Below are 21,612 nucleotides of genomic sequence, written 5' to 3'. Positions count from 1 at the left end.
GAAACTACTTGGTAGATGGAAAACTTCTGCTACATAACGATTAGACCTCAAATGTTTTGTGTAACCGAAGGTTGCTAGTTATATGATTTTCTGTTGGGAACTGCAGAGTAAGAATGATTCAGTATCATTTCTTTAGTAATGGTGAGTAAGGACTGAAGGGGTTGGAGACTATTGTGTCCATGTTCTCTGTTCATTCCAAGTCTGTTAATGATAGGCAAAAAATATTATCATGACTGTCCTGCACTGTAACTTTCCTGCTCATGGTCCCTCTCAAGCTAGAAGAAAACAAAAGCACACAACAGTTTAATATCAAAGGAAATATGGTGAAACACTCACAAAACTTTTTGCTTTGGATTATTTCTGTTCTTTTGTCATGTAGTTCTTATTTGATACAGTCCATTTGAATTAAAACCAATGAAAGGAAACATTTATTTACACAGAGTTTAGTCATCATGGTATTTTCTGTCAGTAGAGGTCACTGAGACATTTTACTGGAACTGACTGTAGAGAATGGCTGCATCATATCTGACAACCAACATTTTTGGCTATATAATCAAAACTATTAATAGTCAAATTTAGCATGTCAGGGCATCAGAAATTGGGGATCAGAAATTAGGGCATGACATTTGGAGTACTGTTCAAGTACTCAAATGCCTAGAGTTTCATCCTCTCCTATAACACATCCACTTGTTCTTGTTGGAAGGTCAATACTGGAAAAGACTGACAGTTAGACTCATCTGTTCTGCAAGTTTTACATTACTGCACACAGGTAAATGTTTTGGAGTTATATTAGATCTGAGATTTAAGTTGGTTGCTTCTCTATGGAAAGAAGTCTGAAATACCTAATAGAAAGAAATGTTTAATATCATTTCACTGGAAGATTTAAACATATCTTTAAAGATAAGCACTATGGTATTTTTGGTAAATAATTTTTATCCAAATCTCCAGAAATAATAAATTTCACCAAATGTATGTAATACATGGTATTTCATGGATAAGCCTTGAAAGCAGGAGAAAAAGAGAAGTTCTAAAAACTAGAAATCAGTTAGTTACGATGGTATTCTTTGGTGACTTTTACAGTATAGTTATTCAATAGTAAGTACAAACAGCAGCAGCCTTATGGAAACCTGTTTGGGGAAGGCATTTAAAAACTAACAATGTGGATTTAACAAACTTAAGGAAAATTGTGTTGACTGGTTTGGAAAAGGGTGTTAGTAAATGGATGGGAGTTAGAGACAAGTACAAATCTTTGGGTACCTCTCAGTACATTTCATTCTAATTTGAAACTTCTTATTACCATAATTTCAACCTATAATGTACTTTTTGAGAGGCAGACATAATCACCCAAAATAATACCAAATAATGTCATTATTAGATTAAAACAGATGATTATAAGTAAAGCAAACATTTGATTTTGAATACCAAAATATTTACATTCTATCAAAGATAGGTAGTGGTCATTACTTTTAGAAATTACTACCATGATACATGTTTTATAGAGAAAATAAAGTGAACACCTGCAGTTAGTAGTGTCACTGTGTAGGACTATCAGAGTCTTAAGGATTATTAATATTATTATTAAATTTAGAGGAAGAGATGAAGCTATCATTTTGGTAAGAAAATATTAATTTGGTACTGGTTTTTATGTCTGCAGGTTTTTTTTTTTTTTTTTTTTTTTTTTTAGTTTCTTAAAGCATAGTCCTATCTCATCCTAAGCTACCTTGCAAATTTTCTCTTTTGTCAAATTAGAATATAAAGATATAGTTCTATTGTATTCACTCTCATATACCTGACCGTGTTAAGAATGAAACTAGAGAAATAGAACTGACAAAACACTTCATTTTCTGCTTTCTTCAGCGTCTTTTTGTTGATAGCAAGCTGAATTTGTCAGTAGCAGGCTGAATACGAGACAGCAGTGTGCTCTGGCAGCCAGGAGGGCCAACAGTACCCTGGGGTGCATCAAGCACGGCATTGTTAGTCGGTTGAGGGAAGTGATTGTCCTGATCTACTCTGAAATGGTGCAGCCTCACCTTGAGTACTGTGTGCAGTTCTGGGTACCACAGCATAAAAAGATGTGAAATTATTGGAGTGTCTAGAAAAATGCTACTAAGAAGGTGAATGGACTAGAGGGAAAGATGTATGAGGAGCAGCTGAAGTCACTTGGCCTGTTCGGCCTGAAAAAGAGCTGAGGGGAGGGGAGACCTCATTGCAGCCTGCAGTTTCTTCACAAGGGGGAACGGAGGGGCAGGCACCAATGTACACTCTTTAGTGACCATTGATAGGACCCATAGGAATGATGTCAAGCTGCATCAAGAGAGCTTCAGGCTGGACGTCAGGAAGAGGTTCTTCACTAAGGGTTGTTGTACGCTGGAACAGGCTTACCAGGGACATAGTCATGGCACCAAGCCTGTCAGAGTTTATCAAGCATTTGGAAAATGTTCTTAGTCATATGGTTTGACTTTTTAGATAGACCTGTTTGTAGCCAGGAGCTAGACTAGATGATCCTTGTGGGTCCCTTCCAATTTGGCATATTCCATGATTCTGTGTTGTGTTTTTTTTTTTTTTTTTCTCTTAGAATGAGCATATTTAATCAAATAGCACGGCCTATATGAATGCATGGCATTAAAATGCATGGCATTAAAACAGGTATTATACAGTATATGGACAGGTAGTTCATATTTCATGCCATTATTTTATCACCTGAAATGATTAATATTTTAAGACTCCCTTTTCTCTGTCTTTCCAGCCTCTGTGGTTTTACATTGCAGCTGATCTTCTTGTCTGTCCTTCTTGTACTGAGGGGCCCAAAGCTAAGCATAGTGCTTGAGGTGCAGCCTCACCAGAGCAGAGTGCAGGGGAACGATCACCTCCCTGGTCCTGCTGGCTACACTGTTCTTGAGATAAGCCAGGATGCCATTGGCATTCTTGGCCACCTGGGCACACTGATGGCTCATGTTCAGGTGAACATCAGTCAGCACTCCCAGATCTTTTTCCTCTGCACAGCTTTTGAGCCACTCTCCCCCAAGCCTGTAGCACTGCATGGGGTTGTTTTGGCCAAAGTACTACTTGTTGGTTGGTTCTTGTTTAATTTGTTTGTTTCTTTCTTTTGCTTTATTTTGTTCTCTTTTGTTTTCAAAAGCCGGGGGGAGAGGACCTTAAAACATTACAAATATGTTATTGCAATATATGATGTGATCATTGTAGCATAGACTGTTACAATGCACAGCTGAAGTTGTGCATGTTTTCACTGCTACTGCAGGAGGATAAAGGCATAATGTGTGAAGAATTATTTTAATTCTGCTCCTGCTAGCTTTGGCTGTGTTTGAGTTCTTTCTGAAGGAGTTTCAGAAACAAATTTAAATTTAAAACATTCTTATACTGTCCACTGTACTGAAGTAGCTTTGGAATATATATGATTAATTGGCTGCCAAGGAAGTCAAATATAGTGTCACTGTGAAGAAGTAGGACTTGTCTTCATGTTACATATGAGCTCTTGTCAAGTTGTCACAGTCAAAAATAAAGTTCCTTTCAAAGCCTCAAATATGTTTTCCTTCCTCTGTTGTCTAATCAAAGGTGGAATTTCCTCTAGTGAGTTCCCCATGGTCATGTCATTCTATAGCTCATCATGTACATAAGTAGGGTCTTAAATCTGTGGCCCTTATACTGAAATTGATTTTTCAGTAAAGATAGGAACTGCTGTATTCCACCCGCATAGCAGAGGCATTGCTTTACATGAACTGGGAATGTGCCACCCTTGAAATACATTGTGTTTACCATCTATTCACTTAAATTTGTTGCCAGTGGGAAGATAACCACTGTCTACTGGAAGACTATTGCAGCAGAATAGGCTGAAGAATACATGTATTAATTATAAACACCCAACTGATTTTTATTTTTTTTTTCAAAAATAGGTAGTGTATTTTATGTTTAAAATTATTTTCAAAATGTCTCAGATACTTATATATATATATCTTTTTTTCCATAGAATTTAGTGTGCATATTGCAGTTTCAAAAGACTAGATGAAGTTAGTTGCATTGTGTTATTTAGTGTAAGAAAATGTGTTGGAAACAATGCTGTGGTAAAGTGATAAAATGCCAAATGAAAGAGAATAAAGAACTGCAAAAGTCTAACAGCGATCTGAATAGTACACCTTACATTGAAAGACTTAAGAATCCCATCCATGTAGTTCATCAAAAGAGAAATTGAAAGGTAACTTGATTCCAGGTTATAAGAATCTTCATAGGGAGAAAATGCCAAATAAGAGTTCTTTAACCTAAAGAAGAAAGGCATGACACAAACTAATGGATGAAAACTAAAAGAAGACAAATTTGAATTAAAAATATGGCAGGCATTAATAACAGTGAGATAATTAAAAGCTGAAACTATCAGGGGAAATGTTGGATTTTCCATCTTCTGATTCCTCCAGATCAAGACTAGTGTCTTTTCTGGAAAATAGGCTTTTGTCAAACACACATTAATGAACTTAATACTGAAGTAATTGGGTGCAATCTATGATCTGTGATATACATGAAGTCATACTGAATGATCTAATAGATCTTTCTGGCCTTTATGAATCAGCAGATTTATTGCATATCATGGAATTTTGTGAGTTAAGAGGTAGAAAAAGAAATGAAAATAAACAGAGAGAAACATAGAGTCTGTTCTGTTCTTTTATTTTAATAATTATAATTTAGTTATATTTGCTCACAACATAGTTTATAGAGTATTTTTCTATGCTAACAGTGGTACATTTTGCAGAGATTAATTTCTGAGCCAAATTTCATTTAAGATTATGGAAAGCCTGCAATTTATAGCCAAGATTATAGCTAAAAGTACCTTATGTCTACCATTAGAAGTCAGTAAAGGGAACCCTGTTGTTTTTAAAAAAAAAATCAATTAGAAATACATACTCACCTTTTGGCTCATCAATGCTCTTACAGATCTGGGTCTAGGACTAATATTTTTCCAGTCATGTTGTTATATTTCAGCACATAACATTGGTCTCTGGATGTTAATTTAATTGCATTATTATATACTCTTTGCAACTGAAGTACATTAATACATATTCAGTAACTCTTATGCTATTGAACAAGCTGCTACTAATATATATTGCTTTAAATATTTTTGTAGTGTTTTTGAGTTACAAGAATTCAGTGTATGTATCTCAGAAAAAAAAAAATGATGGTTTGCCTAATCATATACTGAATAATACTGATGTGCAAGAGAGAAATGGCTGATGTTGTACGGAAAGCAAGGAGCTACCCTTTTCTCAGACCTCCTAGATGGAATTTAAATTTCCAATGAAGCCACAAATACCAAAAGTCAGCAGGCTGGAAGCTGGGACCTGGCTTCTGTTCCCAGAACAGACACGCATTGTTTGCATCCTCAGAGGATCTTTTATTGTCTCTAAGCTTCTGTTCCAAACCTGCAAAACAGAGAGAAAGAAACATAAGTTTGTTTGTTTGTTTGTTTGTTTGTTTGTGTGTTTGTTTGTTTGCTGCTTCTTCTAAAAAAATGGTTGCCCATCTTGCTATTTTAAAGTACAGTTAAGTCTTCCAGGGGGATTCATTTTTTTTCAGTGTGCAGCTATCAGGTCAGGAGCCATGCCCAGTTTCATTTGAGAAATCCAGGATGCAACTGCAAAACATGTACTTGTGTACTGTTATTTGACAGTAAGACTGAAAGCATGTGGATCCCCAGGTTTGGTGCCTTTTTACAAATGAGACAATGGCCATTCATCTGATGTTGGTCTGACATGAGAAATAGTAACCTGGTCTGAACTAGGAGTTTGTTTTGCAACCTGAAACCAGGCAAGATTTATGTTGTTCAAGTTTAATTTTATATATTTTGTGGATCTCAATCTTAAGCCAAGCCTGATGCTCTGTAAAGATCCAAAAATGAAGCTTGGTTAATGAACTTTGCTTAAGCCCTTGTTAATAAGACCCTACCTTTATACTTTATATATGTTTCTGTACATGTGTTGCCATATGCTAAGAGCCTCTGTAATCTAGCAGAGAGGGACTCAGCAGTGTCCAATGGCTGGAAGATGTCACCATCAAGTTTTAACATGAAATAAAGTGTAATAACAATAAAGATGGTTGCACAGTGGAAGAAAATACCATTGGAGATGGGATTACCCTATTTCATGTCATTTTGGAAGGCAAATGGAAGTTATAGACTCAATACAGCAACAATAGGGTAAAAAATACTCCCCAAAGAAATAGGGTCATCAGATAATTCCTACTGGCCTTAAACTCTTTCAATCTATCCTTCAAATCAAACCAATATTGTGGCTACTTTTCTCCCCCTACCTCTCCCTCCCCCCCCCCCCCCTCCCAGACAGCCATTCTGCTTAGCAAAATCTTTAATGCTTTATTCCATTCAGATTACTTTAATCAAGCTAGTATAGAGCCTGGGTAAAATAGGATAGCTAGTCTTCTGAGTTTCAAAGTTATTAACTGGTAAGAGGTGAAAAGTGACAGTAGAGGAGAGAAAAAGGACAATAAAATATTTGATTTCATGAACTTCGGATTTATGGATAACAAGAAGTCAGAAGTAATTATGTATTACCTTGCATTAATACTAAACCCTGTAAGTGACAGTCAGCCCAGAAAATATGCTGGCATTTTTAGTAATTGAAATTAAAACAGAAAATGAAATAAGATGCTGAGAATAATCAACAAGATCATGCTGTCATACAAGTTATAATAATGGTACCTTTCATTCTTCTCTGGGGTGCTGTCTTTTCCTTCTCTTCAGCATATGTGCCCCAGAACAGAGATCTAACATCTATATGACATTAATCTTGTTTAATCCAGAATGTATGATGAACTGATTCACCTGCTAATGTTGTCATCTGGACCTCTCATAAATATTTCCTCCTCTTTCAGGACATTGCATTATGGAGAAGAATATAGTTAATTAATAGATAAATAAAGAGAGAGGGGAACAAAAGGATTTTGATCATGTCATCTATATTTAATAGGGCATTTTTTCCATGAAAATTACTGTATTTTGTTCAGTGTTTTGCCCATAATATCAGATAAATCTTAAACTCAAAGATATATCTTCACACGTAAAAAAAGAAAGAAAGGCAGCGTGAAGAAAAGATGGATTCATATCTGAGAGTGGAACAGTCATATTTTTCCCTTGAAGTCCTGAACTTTAGATATGACGTTCCTAACCAACTAGAGATAGAAAAATGCATCTGCAAGTGTCTACCCTGGTTTTGGGTCAAAGCTGTTTTAGGCTGGTGACTTTTTATTGCTACTTGTGGACTTGGTTTCTCAACATCATTTGACAGATGCTAATCAGATTGTATAGGAAGCTCACAAAAATAAATACAGTAAAACAGAGAAGAACTTTCCATTTGCTACTCCAAATTTTATCATGACAGCCTGACAGCAACATCTTTCTGCAAGTCACAAGCATCAGTTTAATTGTCATTGTCTGCCTGAATGTACATATTGTTATTTAGGTGGGACAAAAAGGGAAGATGAATTGAATAGGTAAATTTAACAACACAGAATTCATCAATAAGATTCAGAAATCATAGATATTATAAACATGCATACTATTTGTGCATATACAGAAGCATAAATTATGGATAAAGAGAGGTTAGTATCATCCAATTATTATCACAGAATCACAGAATCACACAATAGTTATTCCATTGTATTCTTATCTTTCTTAAATGTCTTGTTATATATTTCTCTCTGAACTAAATCTGCTGTTTAGTTGGCAAAGGAGAGAAAATGAGAGAATGAAAGGTCTGTGCATTAAGAGGGTAAAGATAGCATTTTTACATATAATGCTGTGAAAATATAGGAGATTTTATTACATGCCATGCATCAATCTAATTTGAACATCTCAAAAACACAGCAAGTTTCTATCACAGCAGAATCTAGAGTTCGGCTTAAGAAAGAAAAAGAAAAAGAAAAAAAAGAAAAAGACAAAATCAAATTTCAATTTCAATTTAGAAATATTAGTAACACTAACGGAAATATAATTGCAGTTGATCTAACCAGCAACAGTATGGACCCTGCTTATTAGTAATGAAAAAAATAAGATAAGATGAAATGAAAATAAAATAAAATAAAATAAAATAAAATAAAATAAAATAAAATAAAATAAAATAAAATAAAATAAAATATAAATATAAAGAATCATAAAAATGACATGTTTTAAGTGCTTCTGAAAGACTGCTTGTGCCTTATGACAACTTCCACCACCCCACCACCCACCTCTATACACCCCATCAAAGTCAGCATCTGATGTGAGAACCTTTTTCAGCCTTGACATGCTAGATATATCAGAGACAGTTTGATGTATTTGCAATAAAAATGAAACTGCAGCAAGCTTGGAACTAGTGAAATTTACTGTTGTGAAAATGATGGCATTTTGATCCTGTGAAAGCCACTAGCTCCTGCTGCTATCATCCAGAATAGCAGGAAAAATAGTTCCTGTATAAAGTTTATTGAAGATTTAGAAAGTGTCTGTAACTTCTGGATGCTGTAGTCCCAGACAGTCTACCTTTTGTGAGAACCCCCAGTGACTCAACAGTAAACTACGGTATTCTTGAATTACAAGCTAGCCAGGAACTTGAAGTAGTGTTGGCCACATATTTCTGAAAATAGAAAAGAAAAATAAGATCTTATAGAGGAAAAATATATATATACACATATAATTTTTATAGATTTTCCATATAGAAAATCTATAGAAAATTTAAAAGCACAAATAATATAAAAACCACTCTCTTTTAAAGAATGAATTAATAGTCAGTTCAACATGATAAAAATTAATCAGACAACTCAAGATTCTCCTTACTTTTTCTCATATGACAAAGCCCCCTATTTCAAAACCACTATGATTTTCCACCCAGATATCCACAAGCTGTGAAATGCTGAAACTTGCTTCAACTTTTGCATGACAAGATTGCTATTAATAAAAAAATAAGATATTCCAGAAAGGAAAAAAAATAATAAACTTGATGCTATTGTTAAGGCCGGATGCTGACTTTTCTAATCCAAGATCTTCATCCATGGGACTAGCTGGAAGATGGGATGATGATTCAATTCCAGTTCTTAGGAATTACCACTAATTTTAATACCTGTAGTTTAGAGAAATAATAGAAAACAAGTAGGCAGTAACTAACTAAAGGTTTGCAAAGGTTTGACTGGTGGATAAAATGACTGCTTAGTGCCTGCTACAATACCTGTCTTTGGGAAAAGGAGGAAAAGGCCAAAAAATAAATAAATAAATATTTGCTTCTAAAACATATTAGTAATATTTTAACCATTGACAGTGGAGTTTTTCAAATGCCTGTCCAAGAATGTTAGTCTGGATTTTGAATGTGTTTTCTCTACTTACATTGTATTTTGCACTCTGGCCATGTGAATAATTTCTTGTTAGTGTTAAATTCAACTACAAAGCCAGCAGAGCAAATAATGCTTCCCTAATTGTCCAAGGGGTGCAATTTCAACAAATGCTTCCAATGGATTTTTTGATTTTGCAGGCCATCAGATAGGGAGACTCCAAGGTTCTACTTGGTTTTTAATTTTAAGTCATCCATCTGCACAGCAGAAAAACATCTGAAAAGCATGAATCATCTAATACACACAAATTAGCATTGAAGTAGAAGCATCAAAAATAGAGTAGGTTTAAGACATGTTTGGGACACGCTGAATCACAAACGTTAACCCAAGCCATGCACAAGTTATATATATATTAAAAAAAAAAAAAATCAACAAAATGATCATTATTAGTGAAGAATGTGATCTGTAATTATCGAACACCTTTTGAAAATTGTTACAGGTAATGAGGTGGCATCAAAAATTGTAGGTCTCACAGTTGACAGCAACATAAACTATCAGTGGCCTTTCAAAAGGAAAACAGAAATGTCTCTACTTAAAAAGATTTTGTAGAGGTTTAAGTGCAATGTCACAAAATCTACAGTTGAGCATCAGCTTGTTTAGATCTTGCTGCAGTAAATGTTTAAACACTTGTCATCAAAGGTGTTTTCAAACCAAGATTTGTTGCTCAAGGATTTTTTGCTCTACCTACAGACCTTGTCTTGCTTATCTTCTTATGACATCAGAACTACAACTCTTTTCATATTTATACAGTGAGTGTAGGAGGACTCAAGAAGAAACAGGAGCAGGCACTGGTCTATTTAAATATTTCCTTCCCTTAAGTAAGCCTTTGGTAGGAATGTAAAAAGTGTTTCATCATTGGAACTTTCAGAGAGACAGTGAACAACTGTTCTAAGAAAGTTACTTGAAACACAATTTGAAACTTGAAACACAAAACAGTTGTTTTCCTCACTTTCTTATATGTCACTTTCCCTTTCTTCTGTACATCCTCATAATTCACAAGGAGTGATAAAATTAAAAAGCAGCATAAAAACTTGCCTAGTTTGGAAGGGCCTTGTCCCTCACTTGAGGAAAAGAGAAGGCTTTTATATTCTTGATAGTCAGAGGACTGCAAAGACCTAGAAGAGGATAGTTTCATGAAAATATATTTATTTCAACATATCCTTTTATTTTTATTTTATTTTTATTTTTCTTTCTTAGATGTAACTATGAAGCATTTGAATACAAAAGGTCAGAACATGGTTGACCTTCAGAATCTGAATGGTTTGAGTTTTAGGTATTATTTCGTAAGGAGGAGTTTACCTATATCCAATGAATACTTTTTAGTGTGAACATTCGGTATTAATGCTGAATAACTTTATGTTGAAGGGACTATTTCAGATTTAAGTCTAAAAAGGGAAAGTCTTGGCCAGAAGAGGGTGCAAAATTACCTAGCAAACAGAGAAACATTTTTTGTGTGTTTTAAAGACAATTTATTACACACAAATCTTAGATAAAAAAAGTTGTACTGTGTTTCTCTCACCTGTCCCATAACTGAGAAAAGCTTTCTGTGAATCTGCTCTTTCTGGAGAGCAAAAACATCAGGACTCAATCTGATAACATTGAAAGCAACGTTCGTAATAAAAACTAACTGTTCAGTACTAAAGTTATCAAGAAGGCAGGTAGTTTGGGGGGGAAATAAAGTCTGCTGTGTACTATGTACACTATTTCTGACTGATGTTTGAATGACATAGAATGCATATCTGAGTCACTTCAGGTACAGTGTAATATGCAAAAAAAAATATATCCACATAAGCAGATCTTTCAATATCCTGCAATCTTTTCTAACAACATTGTTATATCTCTAGAAGTGTCAGTATTTTCTTTGCCTTGACAATATGCCTGAAGTTCTACTATGACTTCATGGCAGAATATACATATATATAAGCTATTTTAAAATAAAATGTTATTTAACTGTAATAAATGGTGAGAAAAAACAACAACATTGAGACATCATGTCAGAATGACCACATATTTAGAAAAGCAGCAAATAAATTTTATTTTTATGATTTTTAATATATTTTAACAGATTCACACAAAAATGTGCTTGAAATTTTTGAAAATTTTGATTCTAAATAAATTTAGGTTGTTCATTGACCAAAAGTGAAAGTCATGTTTTGATCTGTGAGTCTTCAAAAAGGACATTGTTTAAAGTTTGACATTCAGAATTTCAAAGCTAAGATGTTTTGATTGAGTACCTTAATCTTCCCTTCCCACAAGAAGGTACCTCAGAGAGAGTTTGTTCCAAGATAGCACTAATTTTTAAATAATTATCTAGGGAAAGAAAAAGAGATATGCTAACAAGATACTCTTCTTTTTCCAAGATATCACTGTAATCCAAAAGTCTATTTGATACGATACACCATTTCAACACAAGAAAATGAACCTACCATTACATCCATTAGTATAATTCCCCTTCTCTACCTAGCTCCTATGTTTTTTCTCTGCTATAAACAAACAAAAAAAACCAAACCAAACCAAACCAACCAAACAAAAAAAAACAAAACAAAACAAAACAAAACAAAAACAAAAACAAACAAACAAAAAAACACAGAACTTTAAAGGTGTATTACAGCAGTAATAAAATACAAGAAGATATTAACAAGACTGTGGATTGGATTTTATTTCTTCATAAATTCTTTACAGGAAAAGATCCGAGGTAGCTACAGCTGAAGCTGAGTGAGTCTGAGTTCTACCTGTTCATGCCACAGACTAAGACATCATAATCCAGATGTGAATAAAGGAACAAAATCCTTCTGGCTTTCTTGCACAGATTCCTTTTATACGAGGCATTTCAGTAATCATGTGTCCTGGTTTCAGTTAGAACAGAATTTTCTTCCTAGTAGCTGGTGGAATGCTGTGTTTTGGCTTGGGATGAGAAGAGTGCTGATAACACCCCGATGTTTTAATTGTTGCAGAGCAGTGCTTATACCAAGCCAAGGACATCTCAGCCTTTTGCTCTGTCCTGCCAACAGGCAGGCTGGGGGTGCAGTAAGAGCTGGGAGGGGACAGGTGACCCAAACTAGCCAAAGGGGTATTCCATACCATTTGATGTCATGCTAAACAATATATAGGGGTGGCTAGCTGGGGGAGGGGGCCGGACTGCTCGGGGTTAGGCTGGGCATTGGTCAACAGGTGGTGAGCAATTGCATTGTGCATCACTTGTTTGTACATATTATTAGTAGTAGTACTATTATCACCATTGTATTATTATTATTATTATTATTATTTTTATTTTTATTTTTATTTTTATTTTTATTTTTGTGTCTAATTAAACTGACTTTATCTCAACTCACGGGCTTCACTTTCCATTTCTCTCCCCCATCCCAGAGAGGGAGGGGGAGGGGGAGCGAACGGCTGCGTGGTGTTTAGCTGCCAGCTGGGTTAAACCACGACATCATGGAACTGCAGAAAATGGTAGCAATAAGTTGTAAATTCAGGTAAATCAAATGCAAACAGTTATTTAATTCAGTCTCTTATTGCAGACACTGCATAGCTAGTATTAAGGTAATCTAAGGTAAGATCTTTCTCTGATTTACAGGCAAGAATGTAATACAAGTTCACAAATTTTAATATGGTCTGTGGAAAGCCAAGAACAGCTCTACACTCAAGAAAAGAATAAATCTTTGCAAAATAAATGTAGTAAGGAATAAGTACGTTGGAATCTTTTTTGCTATGCTTTTTTCTTGTCCGTACCTGTAAAGAAGACTGCTGATAAGATTGCTTGTACTTTTGTCCGCATAAAACCCTGTAGAGAATAATATAATTTAAAGTATATATACCTCATCATTCATAAGTGACTATCACAAAACAAAACAAAAACAACAACAGCAAACTGTTTGTCCAAAAATGTTCTAGCAGGTTTCTTGTTTTCCTGGTAAATTAAAAGTTGTACAGTCTACTGAGAGCAAGGTCTTGAGGAACCTAGAAATGCCTCTGCTGTCCACTTTTATATTATGTCTAATTGTCTTGATAAGTTTATAAAAGAGTAGGAAATAAGAAGACTTGCATAGGTGAATACATTGATGCTAAAAATACATAAGGAATAAATGTGGACCTAATCTGTAATGAAAACATAGCCTCCAAAAGGATCAACTCCTGCTACAGATTATTCTGAAACATACTCAGTCTGCAGATAAAACTGGGAGGAGTGGCTGCAATACCACAGGATTTTCCTTCCATCCATTTCACCTGGGCAGGCTGGTGAAACAGGCTGACAGATAACTTCATGAAGTTCAGCAAGGAGAATCGCAAAGTTCTGCAGCAGGTGGGAGAAAACCCAGGCACCAGTATGTGATGGAGGCCAAAAAGATGAAAAGCAGTTCTTCAGAAAACAAACAAACAAACAAACAAACAAACAAAAAAAAAACCACATATGGGTACTACAGTACACCAAGTTGAACACGAGCCAGCAGCATGCCCTTCCAGTAAATAAGGATACAATGGTATCTTGGTTACTTTAGACAAAGTATTGTCAACAGGTTGAGTTAGGTGATCTTTCTGCTCTAGTCAACATTGGAGAGATGAGACACAGACATACTGGAAAAAGTCCAATGAAGGGCCACAAATTTGATGAAGGGACTGGAGCAAAACTACTGTGAGGAGAAGTTGAGAGAGCTGTGACTCTCCTGCCTGGAAAAGAGGAGGCTCAAGAAAGATCTTATCAATGTATATAAATACCTGAGAGGAGGATGCAAAGACAGAAGAGCCAGGCTCTTTTCAGTGGTGCTCAGTGCTAGGACAAGAGGCAATGGGCATGCAATGGAACACAGAAGATTCCACATAAACATCTGGCAGTACTTCACTGTGTGGGTGACACAGCTCTTGCACAGGTTGCCCTCAGAGGTTGTGGAGTCTCCTTCCTTGGAGATCTTCAAAAGTCATTTGGACATGGTCCTGGACAATCTGCAAGGTGGTCTTGATTGAGGAGTGTGGTTGGACCAGATGACCACCAAAGGTTTCTTCTAACCTCAGTCTTTAAACCCTAAGTGAAACCTGGTGGGATAAGTCCTGTGACTGGTGTGTTGCAATAGATGGTTACAGGCTCCTCAGGAGGGGCAGGCAGGACAGGCAAAATGGTGGGGTGGTGCTGTATGTAAAGGAGGGGCTGGACTGTGTGGAGCTTGCAGTTGGCGATGGCAAAGTTGAGAGCCTCTGTGCAAGGTTTAAGGGACAAACAAATAAAGGGGATATCGTCATGGGAGTCTATTACAGACCACTCATCCAGGATGCCAACACCAATGAATTATTCTTTGGGGAACTAAGTACCTCAAGATAACTGCCCTTGTCCTTATGGGGGACTTCAACTTGCCAGACGTTAACTGGGAATATCACACAGCTGACACAAGCAGGTCCAGGAGGTTCTTACAGGACCTCAATCGTAACTTCTTGGTGCAGGTGCTAAGAGAGACAACTGTTCCCAGAGGTGCCCTCCTAGATCTGATCTGTTGCTGGAGAACAGAGAGTCTTGTGGGGTGTTGTGGAGGACATGGCAATTGGCAGTCGTCTTGGTCATAGTGACCACGAAGTGGTTGAATTTAAAATTTTTGCTGACGAGTTGACAGGAGGAAACTACCACCAAAACTTCAGTCCTGGACATGGGCAGAGCAGGCTGCTCAGGGAACTAGTTAACAAGGTCCTTGAAACTGCTTTTGAAGATGTCGGCATCCATCAGTGCTGGTCAATCTTTAAGCGCTGCCTCCTAAAAGCACAAGATCAGGCAATTCCAAAATATCAGAACTAAAGCAGGTGAGGCAGAAAGCCAACTTGGCTGACCAGGGATCTCCTTCTGGAGCTTAGGCATAAAAAGAAAGTGTATGGTTGCTGGAAGCAGGGTCAGGCAATGTGGAAGGAATACAGGGACACTGTTCAGCTTTGCAGGGAGAAAATACATGTGGTCAAAGCTCAATTGGAGTTGAAGCTGGCCAGGTCTGTTGGAGACAATAAAGAGGGCTTTTTAAAATATGTGAATAGAAAAAAGAGGACCAGAGTAAACATAGGTCCACTACTTGATGGGGGTGGTCACCTCACACACCGGGACATAGGCAAAACAGAGACGTTTAATGCCTTCTTAGCCTCTATCTTCAACACTGATGATGGGCTTCAGGACCCTGGGTACCCTGAGCTGGAGGACCGTGATGGTGGGAATGATAAACTTCCAACCAACCCTGAACATGTACGGGATTTGCTGCTCCACCTGGATCCATACAGGTCCATGGGTCTGGATGGGGTTCATCCCAGGGTGCTTAGAGAGCTGGCTGACACCATCGCAGGAACTCTCTCAGTTATTTTTCAACAGTCTTGGGAATCCGGAGAGGTCCCAGTTGACTGGAAGCTGGCAAATGTTGTGCCAATTTTCAAGAAGGGCAAGAAACAAAACTCTGATAACTATATGAGGTTGACTATTCTGTCAATCTGATGTCAGTGCATGATAAGATTATGGAGATTATCCTGCGAATTAATGAAGTGCACCTGGGGGACAATACAGTCATTGGTCCCAGACAGCATGAGTTCACGAGGGGTAGGTCCTGGTTGACAAATTTGATTTTCCTTTATGATAAGATCACCCATCTAGCGGATCAAGGGAAACCAGCTGATGGGATTTTTTTGGATTTCAGTAAATCTTTTGACAGTTTCCCATAGGATCCTATTGGACAAAATGTCCATCATACTGCTAGATAAAGACATCATACTATAGGTGAGAAATTGGCTGATGGGCAGGGCTGAAAGGGTTGTGGTAAATGTGGCCATATCAAGCTGGTGGCCAGTCACCAGTGGGGTCCCCCAGGGCACCATTTTAGGGCCAGTTCACTTCAATGTTTTTATAAATGATTTAGTGGTAGGACTAGAATGTGTTTTGAGTAAATTTTCTGATAATACTAAACTGGGAGGAGTTGTTGACTCTGTTGATGGTGGAAAGGACTTACAGAGAGAGCTGGGCAGTCACCAACTGCATGAAGTTTAACAAGAGCAAGTACTGGGTCCTGCACCTGGACCAGGACAACCCTGGCTATACATACAGACTGGGTGATGAGATGCTGGAGAGCAGTCCCAAGGAGGAATCTGGGGGTTGTGGTTGACAGCAAGTTGAACGTGAGCCAGCAGTGTGCCCTGGCAGCCAGGAGGGCCAACCGTACCCTGGGGTGCATCAAGCACGGCATCGCTAGTCAGTCAAGGGAAGTGATTGTCGCTTTCTATTCTGTGCTGGTGCAGCCTCACTTTGAGTACTGTGTGCAGTTCTGGGCATCACAGTACAAAAAGGATGTGAAACTATCCAGAGTGTCCAGAGAAGGGCTACTAAAAAGGTAAAGGGCCTAGAGGGAAAGACATATGAGGAGCAGATGAGGTCACTAGGCCTGTTCAGCCTGGAAAAGAGGATGCTGAAGGGAGACCTCATTGCAGTCTGCAGCTTCTTCATGAGGGGGAGTGGAGGGGCCAGTGCCAATCTATTCTCTTTAATGACTAGTGATATGACCAAGGGAATGGAGTCAAGTTGAGACAGGGGAGGTTCAGGCTGGATATCAGGAAAAGGTTCTTTACCAAGAGGACTGTCACACACTGGAACAGGCTCCCCAGGGACACAGTCATGGCACCAAGCCTGTCAGAGTTTAAGAAGCATTTGGACAATGTTCTGAGTCATATGGTTTGAATTTTTAGATAGATCTGTTTGTAGCCAGGAGCTGAACTCGATGATCCTTATGGGTCCCTTCCAACCTGGGATATTCTATGACTAAAATTCTTTCTGTGATTCTCCGGTTCTGTGAAACACAGTTCTACAGTTACTAAACTGACTAGTGGTACTTAATGGGTGACTTGCCTTAAATAGGTAGGGATGAATCCAGTATGCTGTTGTTTTTCCCCAAGTATATTGTGGTTATATGAGGAAGAGGATTTTTGAACACCCATCTGTGTACGTGATATCCTTTTGAGCTGATCCACACAGAATAATTGTCTATCGCAAATCTTAACCAGTAGATTTAGGTCTAGATCTTTAGTCATCTGAATACTTAAAGGAACAGGAAGAGGTCAAGTGGTGTTTGCATGTAGTGCCCCTTTAAAATCGTGCATCATACAAAATTTTCATTCTCTCAATAGGAGTTACATTATTGTTAATTTTTACCCAATCCATATTAAAGTTGACCACCAATTACTTGAAAAGCCACTCTTTCTGTGTTGTTACCTTTTCAACTGAAAGTTCCAGTCCTCCTGCAACACCTGGGCTTTGAAGCTAGAGATCATGATGGATGGATGACAGAAAAGCAACACAAAGCTTTTTCTCAGCTCAGCATACCAGAATTTTCTCTCTCTGATCCCCCAAAAGTCCTTTTACATGCATGGTCACTTTTTGCCTGTTTTTCATCAGGTTATTCATATACAGAACAGACTCTGCTGATGTTACTCCTTTAGACAAGAGAAGGAGTTCTGGAGGATTTGCAGGTGAGCTGCCTATTGGGAGCAAAATCAAAGTATTTTCTTAGAGTGCTTTATTCTTAGAGTGTTTATTTTGTTAAGAAATGAAGAAAGGGCACATGGGAATGTCTTTCTAGCATGGCTTCAGTTAAGCATCTTCCAATACAGAGTAGCTGTCTTCAGCCTTGTTTTTTCTGGACCACTCCTGAATTACAGAGAGTAACTTTGCTATACTTGTTCTTCCTCAGTTCCTTTTCTTTTCAAGGTGTTATCCCAGAACAACTAGCCAGGACACCACAAAATTTGAGTCAGTCTTTTTAAAAAGGTACTGCTCGGGTAGCTGCTTAATGATAATGATTAACAATAAAAGTTCAGAACATCTCTTTCCCTTAGTTGCAATATGAAATTTTATTCCAAACTCTCTTTTTTTTTTTCTTTCTCTATATTATGATATAACAAATTTTGCATGTTCTATTATAACAATAGAATAATAACTATAAGAAGAAAATAAATTAATAAGGGGGAAAATATTTTTTTTTCATCTCTTTATATATAGTATGATCTTCAGGTCTTTCAGAGGATGTACTTATTTAACAGAAAAGCAATTCTGTATGTTACACTGAAAAATATTTCTGTAGATTAATAATAGAAATTATTATTTATTCCAGTAATGACTCTTTAGATAATGGTGAATCTTTGTGAACATACCCTTGCTACGTTAGGAGGGAGCCTTACATCACACACTTTTCACTCTGAATGTTTAGATAGCCTATAAAAATTTCCTCTCATACATCCATTTTAACATAACAATTTTTATGTGTCTGCAGACACACACACACAAACACACACACACAAAAGAGCTAATGAAGGTAATGAATGAAGTGTTCAGTATTATCGCACTTAAATAAGTCTAGTTTTCAATGACCAATTGGAGAAGACTTATTGCTAAGAAAGTGATATATTTCATATTTACAGGTTACACTAGACAGTGGCAGTGCCTTCAGAAGCACCTTATTTTTTACACAGGTGACATTTACTAGGGATGTATAACAGAAAACAGTGGTGTTTAGAGAAAAGGGATGTGTATATTCATGCAATTGTAGTACACCTCATGAACCAATGTAAAATCAAGTTATGAAACTGCTAGGGACTATTTGCATATTCTTTCTGACTTAACAATTCTGGAACCTGACTGGAGGCAGTGTTTATTCATAAGTTACAGGAGTTGCCAATCAGATGGAGACCATTTAAACCTTAAGAAGATCATGAACAGAGAAATTCACAATGGAAAATAACTGGTAACATGAATCAGAAGGCTTTCCTTTGGTATTCAATTATATAAATTTTTTATTTATTAAACTCTGAAAAGTGACATGCTTAATAGGTGGTGGAGGTTTTTTCCTTTGCTTTTGTAATTAACATACTAAGTGCTCAAGGTATTTCCAAGCATTTTTCTAATATTTTCTCATCATTATTTATTTATTTATTTGATATACTGTAAAATATTACCACTACAAAAATCTCAGACCATGTCATAAAATCCTACTCATTACTGAACCAATTTATTCATAAAACTGTTTTGCTTACAAGGCTATATAAGTGGTATCAGATCACAAAGCAGCCTCCACTGACTGATGAAATTGTTATATACAGCCATCCTTGTATTTCTCCTGGCTTTAAAACTGGGTTCCAGCTCCTTGTTTATTGTAGAAGAGGATGTTTTGAAACTGTTATCAAGTATAATGATAACATTTGTTTGCCTAGTAAAGTCCAAATTTCAGACTTGTGAGTAATAAAAGATTTTATTAAAATTTATTTCTTTTCTGTTTCAAGAAAGAAAGAAAGAAAGAAAGAAAGAAAGAAAGAAAGAAAGAAAGAAAGAAAGAAAAGAAAGAGAGGAAAAAAGAAAGAAAAAAGAAGGAAAAAGAAAAAGTTGATTTGATTATATATGCAAAACTGAAGAATCTGGCAAACAGCTTCAGTAATGGGTAACAAATTATAAATTAAATACCAAACAAATAAGCATTGTCAGGAAAAAGCCTAAACGCACCAAATTTTGTTGTTTCTGTAGGGATATGCCAATTTTGCTCTTACATATACAACTATATATAAAACTCTGCTACTAAGATGTCATTTTATTTCTTTTATTTTTTTTTCAAAGAGATTACTTTAATAAATATGAATATTGTGTTTGTTTTTAGAGTTTTTCTCCTTAGCACAACTGTCTGCACACAAAGGAAGCCTAAGAGCACTAAAAGCAATTTGCTAGCTGTTCTTGACAAACAAGCCACACAGCATAATCACTTAAAACTTTTAGAGTGCTCCTCAACCCATTTTACTTATAGATGTGCATTTCATACAGTTCAGAGAAACTGACATCTTGCCTGTACACACTTGAAAATCCTGTTGCAGAAAAAATGTGCAGAGGATATCACTAAGTTTATAGCATAGGTCTCTTACCCTTGATTTCATTGTTGATTATATTCTATGCATAATTGTCATAATTGTACTGTACCAAGATAAAATCGAGCATATGATAATGAAGAAGAGAGTAAACCCTACTATTCACATTTCCCAAGTGCTTTTTTTTCTTATGGAGTAAAAATTTTGATATTATGGCCCTGTGATGTAAAATATTTTAAAGAAGCTGTCATGCATTTTGACCTGTAAATAATTTAATATCCAGTTTATGCAAAAGGAGAAGATAAGATGAACTATCTCACATTGTTCATTGATAATTTAATTAATTCATGGAAGGATTTGTCTACTGGAATTGTAAACCAAAGAAACTGAAATTATTGTTATTATCTTCAGTTACCCGCAGATTTTTTAGAGTTTGGTTTGTGCACTAGTTGAGGTAAGACAATTGTAAGGTCATGAATGGAAAATTACAGGACACAGTTCCAAAATTAATAGCAAGAATCCACTAGAATTTCACTGTTTTTCATTAACAGAGTGTTCTCCAACTGTCTCTTATGAAGCTCTTAATGAAGCTGACTGCTGGAGATTAGGAGAGTTTTATCACCTCTCTTTGTATTTTTTTTCTCTTACTCCAAAATCTTCTTATTGGTGACTCCTCATTCAGTTGACTACACTAAGCAGACAAGCATTGCACAATAAGATGGGTACTTGATAATTATGGTCTGCAAGAGAGAGAAGCTATCCTTGTGTTTAGGCCTGTTATGATCCCTTTACCCCACAAGGACTAGCCAGCAAGTCCTAACCTTCTGCATTGAGTACCTCTCTGAAAACAGGATGAGAGATTTGGGGTTGTTCATCCTAGAGAAGAGGAGGCTCCAGGGAGACCTTATAGAAGACCTACAGTTCTTAATGGAGGCATGCAGTATTACAGGAAACATGGGAAGGGACTCCTTACTAGGGAGTGTAGTGTTTAGACAAAGGGTATTGTTTTTAAACTAAAAGAGGGTAGATTTAGAGTAGCTCTAAGGAATAAAATCTTTACTATGAGGGTGGTGAGGCACTGGAACAGGTTGCCCAGAGAAGTTGTGGAAGCCTGGAGGCTGGGTTGGATTTGGCTTTGGGCAACCTGATATAGTGGAAGGTGTCCCCCATGGCAGGAGGTTTGGAACCAGATGATCTTTAAGGTTTCTTCCAACCCAAACCATTCTATGATTCTGATTCTATGTCTGATTCTTATGCAGGAGTGGTCTTTAAAGACAACATATACATCCCAGCAGTTGCCCTGTGTTTCACATTAAATTCTGCACTGATACAGATCCAGTTCCCAGAAAGTCATGTTTCATCATTGTGAGAGGAGAGCTGGAGGGCTAA

Source organism: Aythya ferina, assembly GCF_964211825.1.
Source record: "Aythya ferina genome assembly, chromosome: 2".
NCBI lineage: Eukaryota > Metazoa > Chordata > Aves > Anseriformes > Anatidae > Aythya > Aythya ferina.
Note: the sequence above shows the minus strand (reverse complement) of the source record.